We start from the raw sequence: 7,230 nt of genomic DNA, 5'->3' as shown, positions 1-7,230 counted from the left end.
TTTCTGTATCTTCTTGTAGTTACATTTTGTTAAGCATTCCTCTCACTGTTTTATCTCTATTGTAGTTATTTTCTATTAGTAGGTTGCAACATAATCAGGTCAGGTCTGTGTTTAAAGAATAGTCTTGTGTTATTTATTGAAGTGAATAAAAGATGGAAATCTTTTTGCTTAGTGGACATGGACAAAAGAAGCCTTACTTGGAAGAATATTGTGGCCTGCTGTGAAGGAGTAACAGAAATGATGCTATTAGTTATGAGTAATGACCCTTCCATTTCCTCCCCATAGCCCACCAAGACATACAGTGACACAGAAGAGAGAACTTTTCTTTAAAGGACCAAGTCTTTTTTGTGCAGCAGGTCCAAACGGTAATGCTTTGTAATGGTACGGAGCCTAACATGTAGCTGCCTTATGGATATCTTTTGTTAAAGCTTTCTCCACTCTGGAAGTTAAGAGCGAGCTAGTAGAAAGAAATTTTTAAGCTGGCCAAGCATTAGTAGAATTTTTAACAAATGTTTTTGAAAATTCTCATCAGAACTTTCTTTGCTCGTTCTTGCCAGCATTGAGTCAAATCATTTTGTTCGAAATCTCGAACAGATCTGCTATTTAGATGTAATCGTAACTATATTAAATGATCTTTACCTGTTGAAAAAAATATATTTAAATGATGATTTTTTCCTGAGCCTAAACCACATTCACAGTTAGAATTTCATTACTGCAATCAGAAACAAACCTGACCCCCCCACAACCACAGGCCAGGGTTGTCTGGAAGAGGCCCTTGTCCCCATCAACATGGGGGCAAGTTGCTTTGGGGTGGGGGGGACAGAGCCCGCCCCAAAGCACCCCCCATGTTCCTTTTAAATATAGGGCCTGGGGGGTCCCCTTAGTCTGCCAGTCTGTCTTTTTACAGTACAGCTTTCATTTCATGGACCTTTTTATGGTCATTTGTAAGTTGCCTTTAGTCTTCTTCTTTTATAAAATATCTGATCTGAAAAACTAAAACTTACCACAAGGTGGCACTGTTCTTTAAAACAAATGAGGTGCTTACTGCCTGATTAGGACTTTCATTATGGGATATTGTGAAAAATGCATTATCAGCAAAGAGGTGACTCCACATTTATTTGCTAATTATGTTAGTTTGAACTTTTTTTTTGTTTAATGTGAAACTACTTTTACTGGTGCTCCTTGTTCGAGTGTCTTCTACCATTTTTTTTATCATGTATTTCAATTGACCCCTGGATTGTATATGCCTGCTAGCATAATGTATATAGATTAGTTTCAATATTTTTTTTTTTTGGATGCCTTAGATCCCTTTATCAGGCTTTATACAGGAATTGTATAAATCCTGAAGAAGGGATCTAAGGCATCCCACAAGCTTGCATCTGTAATGATTTAGCCAATAAACGGTATCACCTAAACGAAAAAAAAGTCAAAGTTTGGTGACATTGAACAAGCATAGGTGAACATCACCATACCTATCTGATTTAGCATATTTTGCTTTTAGGTTCGAGTACAATGAATTTTTTTTTTTTTTTTTTTGCGGTTTTCTGTGTGTCATGTCTTTACCTGGGATTCCTCCAAGTTTTCCAATTACCCTATATCATTAAATTGTGAAAATACATAGGGGCAGGGACTGATGGGAATGTTTTCTGCAAGTCCTATGGCTTATATTGGTGCTAAATAAATAAACCTCACAAATTTGCACTGACACTTCTTTTTTTTTTTTTTTTTTCTTTTTTTAGTATTTCTCTCATTTTACTTTAGGCTAGTGTATGGTTTTTGTTCCTGAGAAGGGAGTGCTCTTGTATTGTGGTAACATGTTTGCTAGTCTTAGGGTAAGGGATGACTCAGAAAAGACAGAAGATGCCAGCATTTAAAGTCCTATAACAGCTTGTAAAAGATACATGAGAAGTGACAGATGTCAGGATTATCCATATACCGAGTAGCTTGGCAGGGTGTGCCTAAAATCCCTCTCATTTAGATTTGTTTTTCTTCATTCTAACTTAAAATTTACTGTAGAATGGATTTCAGTCTTCTTTTTAGAACAACATGGCATAGGAAAAAACATTACTCCTGTACATTTTACGTGAATAAAAAGCAGAAGTAGGGCTGCTTTCCGTTTCCATTCTGTATTTATTTATTTATTTATTTATTTATATATATATATATATATATATATATATATATATATATATATATATATATATATATATATAAATTTTTATTTTATTGCATGTGTGTAATTTAAAAAAAAAAATATTTTCAGAAGGTATTATATTAACAAACTGTAACAAAAAGGCCAACATATGAAATTTGTTGAATGTACTGCTTTTTGAAAAGGCTTGTTCAGCTTCCCTATAGCTTCCCCATACTTGCCCTCTGGTGAACAAAGTGGCCTCTTAAAGGGCAAAAGCGCATAGTAAAGTAATTGTGGGGATAAAATTCTTTGCTGCGGTGCCTATACCTAATAGAGGATGGCATCAAGCATTGGCACAAGGGGGGCTCTACACTCATTTGTATCTATTAAAGTGTTTCTAAAGGCAAAAGGTTTTTTTTTACCTTAATGTATTGTCTGCATGAAGGTAAAAAACCTTCCAATAGCAGCTCCCCCAGCACCCCACCTAAACACTTAGGTCCATTCTCAATCCAGCGCTGTCCCGGCTGCAGCAGCTCTTCTCCCCTCTCCCTGCTCATTGGCTCTGATCCCTGTCAATCAAATCCTGCGAAGAGGAAGCAGGGTTTGAGGCTGAGCCACGCAGTGTGTGTCTACGAATGCACAGAGCCCAGCTTGGGAATGTGCCCACACGAGTGCCATCATAGCAAGCATCTTGCTATGGGTGTGCTTGGAAAAGAGGAGGAGTGGAGAGTGCCAGCAAGGAACCCAAGAAGAACCATTGCAAAGAGCAGGTAAGTATAAGTAAGTAAGTATAACATGTTTTTTTTTTTAATCAGGACATTATAACATTTTTTATTTTTTTTTTTTTTTTTAGGTTTAGAACTATTTTAAAGTGGTTGTAAAGGCTGAAGGTTTTTTAACTTAATGCATTCTCTATATTAAGGTGAAAAAAAATGTGTTGCATTTACTTATAGCTACTGTTTTTCCACTTCCGGGCTGGGTGAGGCACTGGTGATGTATAAAAATTATTTCCAAATGTATTAATTACATCACACAATACTGAGTATAGCTTTGGCTTTTTGGCCATAGATTGTGTTTTTGTTTTTTTGTTTGTTTTTTTTCATTCAGCCAGCCAGCAGGCTGAATGAAGGGGGGGGGGGGGAGCAGATTCACACAAGTGAGGCAGATGGAGGACAGGGGACCATCCACCATCACAACACACCGATCAGTGACTGCAGCCGCTGATGGACAGAAGTTTTCCAGTGTGTGTGTTAGGCAGAAGTTTATCAAACTATATTGAATAGATAAAGAATATTGTTGTTAGGCATCATTTGTGCCTCTTAAAGTTCTGTCCCTAGTTTTTACTCTTTAGTCAGCTACTGGGAACTGTAAATTGTGGCCAACATTCAGACAATCAGATTATCTTCAGGGAAGCCTATGCTAACATCAGATTGTTAGAGAAAATATTCCCAAACTTAAAAGAAACACAAAGTAACAAGTATACATTAATTATCCTTACTGGCTGATTACATTTCTTAAGCAGGATGGAATTAAGTTGCTGATGAAATAAACGGTGCTTGATTTCCCTGCAGGCACTTCTCTGTGTGATACCTGAGATTAACAAACACTTTTGTATATAGGAATGCTCTTCTGAAAATCCCATATCACCCCCTTCCCCTCCTGATGTATTTAGGAGCTGTGTGTTGTTTCCAGCTACTGAAGCAAAGAGCAAACAAAGGATCACCTGAAGCCACAAAAGCAATCATTGTCATTGTGTTATGATAAAAGGGTCTAGTCCAGTGCCACCGGGTGCGTCAGAGAGTAGGAAAATCCAGTTGGAAATTTGCTGTAAAAATTTAATAATGACACACCCTCTATATAAAACAAATTTGTTCCCTGTATGGTTTAGAATGTCAATTAAAGCCTATTTTCCATAATCCCATTTCATGCATTCCAAAATCTGTTTCCTATAATGATGGTCATACATCAAAACATGAGACCACTTGTCCAAACTTAGGTTCCATGTTAAAGCGGTAAACAAGAAATGAATTATATACCGCAGCTTAGCAATTGTTAGATGTGGTAACTCCACTAAGCTGACCATACACCAGTAGACTTTTTTGTTTGAAAATTTTCATTTTAGGAACGTTTGTTTGAATTTCTAATAGCGCAGTCAAATTGATGTTCATTTTGGACCGTGATGACAAGAAAATGAAGCAGGATGAAACATTTCTCAAACTAATGAATTTCTAACAGTGAATGTGGTTTTTGTTCGAGAAGTTCATTCACTACAAGATCAAATGCTAAAAGGAATGGTTTATGGAGTACTTTCAAACTAAATTCTTCATATCGTTTATTAAAGGTACTTGTATAGCGCCAACAATTTACGCAGCCCTTTACATATACATTGTACATTCGCATCAGTCCCTGCCCTCAAGTAGCTTACAATCTAAGGTCCCTAACTCACATTCATACCCATACTAAGGCCAATTTACCTGTCTTTGGAGTGTTGCAGGAAAACGGAGTACCCAGAAGAAAGCCACGCAAATACAGAGAGAATTTGCAAACTCCATGCAGGTAGTGAGGTGGTTGGAATTTAAACCAATGATCCTAGTGCCAGGTGTAGGTACTAGCCACTGTGCTGCCCATATAAGCTCTTGTAATAAATAAATAGTTGAATGTACTGATTAACATTTTCTTGCAAATGTTCATTTGAAAATCTACTAGTGTACTGTATGCCCAGCTTTATTTATTTATTTATTTATTTATTTTTAGGCTTTTTTTTTTCACCTGGTGATCCTGCCAGTAAGTCTTGATATTTTTCAACACACCAAGCAAAGTAGCAGTTAGATGGTTGAGACCATTTGCCACCGATGGGATGCTTAGAATGGTCAGCTTTTATTCATTTACAGTATGGAAAAACTTTTTCCCAAAACAAAACTTTTGCTGTAACTGCTTATAAAGTATTAGCTGGAGTTCGGCTTTAGTTTGTCCAGCTAAATTTGCTAGTGCATCTAAAGCCCAGTGCACGTATATAACAAAATTTGGCTGGTTTAGCAGGAGCCTGCTGAATTGTGGTCAGTGTGTACCTAACGGTCACTTTCTGCCGAATGCTGGAAAACCAGTATTCGATCAATGCTTGCAGTGGCCATGGAATTGCTGATGTGCTTTTCAAATGCTGCTTGCCTGGATGTTATGCTGACTTCAATGATGTCTTTGTTACTTACCCTGTAGACCAATAAATTCAAAAGAAAGGTCAGAGGTTGTTTTTTTGAGGCTGGGTTCACACCTATGAGAATTGAATGCAGGTTTCCCTGCATCCAATTCATGTGACCAGCTCTCTATGGAGCTGGTTCACATATGTCCGTTGCGGCTGCGGAGCAGCTTAACAGAGGTCCTTTGCGACTTTGGCTCCGTTTCAGGGCCGAATTCATGCAAAAATTTGTCCCTGAAATGGAGAACAGGGACGCACCAGACCCCTTCTGCGAGCTGCATTCGTCAGAGGTGTGAACCCAGCCTTACATACATGTTTTAAAATGGTAAGAGTATTAAAAGTTAGAGGGTCAGCGTGGCAGCCAGGAAACTGGCATTTTCATATTGGGCGATACAAAATGGCAGCCTCCATCTTTTTCCTATAATAGGTTTCTTCCAACAGATATAGCCCCTATGACAAATCATTTAGGAGGAATCTAAATGTTTCTGTTATTCAGTAATTAAGCAAGCCATAAAAGATTGGGTTTTTTTTTCTAATCAGCTGGCCAACCGATCAAAAAAAAAATGTATCATATTCCCTCATCCACACCAGCGGGGAACCCTCCCCGTTGTATTCTGAAAGAGGAGACTCCTCCACTGTCAGGTTGCACGGATCGATGTTGCGGTGCTAATTGAACACAACTTTTCTTTCATTAGAACGATTTTTCACGAACATGAATGGCCATAGATGGATCAAAATTTGGCCAATCCTTGCTGAACTGGCTGAATGTCGATGCATCCATGGCCACCTATAGTGTGTGCAGATCCTTTGATTATCAGCAATTTAGGTCTTAAACAACCTTTCTTTGTCAGTAATTGACTTGTAAATGGATACCTTAAGGCCCCTTTCATGCCTTTCCATTTTAATTATACTTTTAGCTAGCCATGCACCCTTAGATCTATCTCGTTCCACCCTGAACAAGGGGACTCATGCATAGAATGCATGAAGGTAAAAAAACCTTCAGCCTTTCGAATCAAAGGCGGGCCATACACGGAGCAAATTTCTTTCCTGCAACCACGGGTTACACAGACAGTGTTGATGCAGAAATCCCTTATGCCGGGCCATTGTCTTCTCGGGGCGGGGGAAGCCGCCCCCGCCGAGAGAAGACAGTGATTATCACTAGTGACTATAGCATATAGTCACTAGTGATATATATATATATATATATATATAGTAAATTCAGCCTACCCATTAACAGTTCGAATCTGCTAAGTTTTGAACCGTGTTTTTCGGCCTAAGTGTGGTGCTGAACAGAACCATCATGGCTCTCTAGGTCATCGTAACCAGTTCAGTGCACTGAGTCAAATTCGTGTATAGATGATCATCACCTGTTATTACAGATCAGGATGTCTATGGGCACCACTGGGATGCAGCAGACATCCCCAGCAGATAAATCTCTAGAGAAAAGGAAGTTCAGAATATTTCAATAGACTATTGTTCTTTTGATCGGTGTGATAAGAGCGGCACCAGTACTGAGAACACATACCAGCATGCATACTTATGTGCTGCCTTTACTAAAGCTGACCATACACTAGTAACATCTTGTTGGAAATTTTTTGATTTAGGAAGGACTTTCTAATGGTAAGTGGGGTCACATTGATGAACATTGTATGACTGTAGTGAGGAGAACATTTTTCTTGAAAAATGGAAAGGATAGAAAATATTTCTTGAAAGAACAAAATTTCAACTGTGAATGTGGTTTACGATTGGGAAAAATCAAACATATTGTAATGTGCATGTACTAGGCACAAAAGGAACCAGTTTAATACATATGGGACCTCATTCAAGTAGCAGGCCTGGTTGAAATGTTAAGGGCTTTTTCAACTAAATTATTTGACTCAATGAGGAGTGACTTTTCAAAATT

Source organism: Aquarana catesbeiana, linkage group LG02 (assembly GCF_042186555.1).
Source record: "Aquarana catesbeiana isolate 2022-GZ linkage group LG02, ASM4218655v1, whole genome shotgun sequence".
Taxonomy (NCBI): Eukaryota; Metazoa; Chordata; class Amphibia; order Anura; family Ranidae; genus Aquarana; species Aquarana catesbeiana.
Note: the sequence above shows the minus strand (reverse complement) of the source record.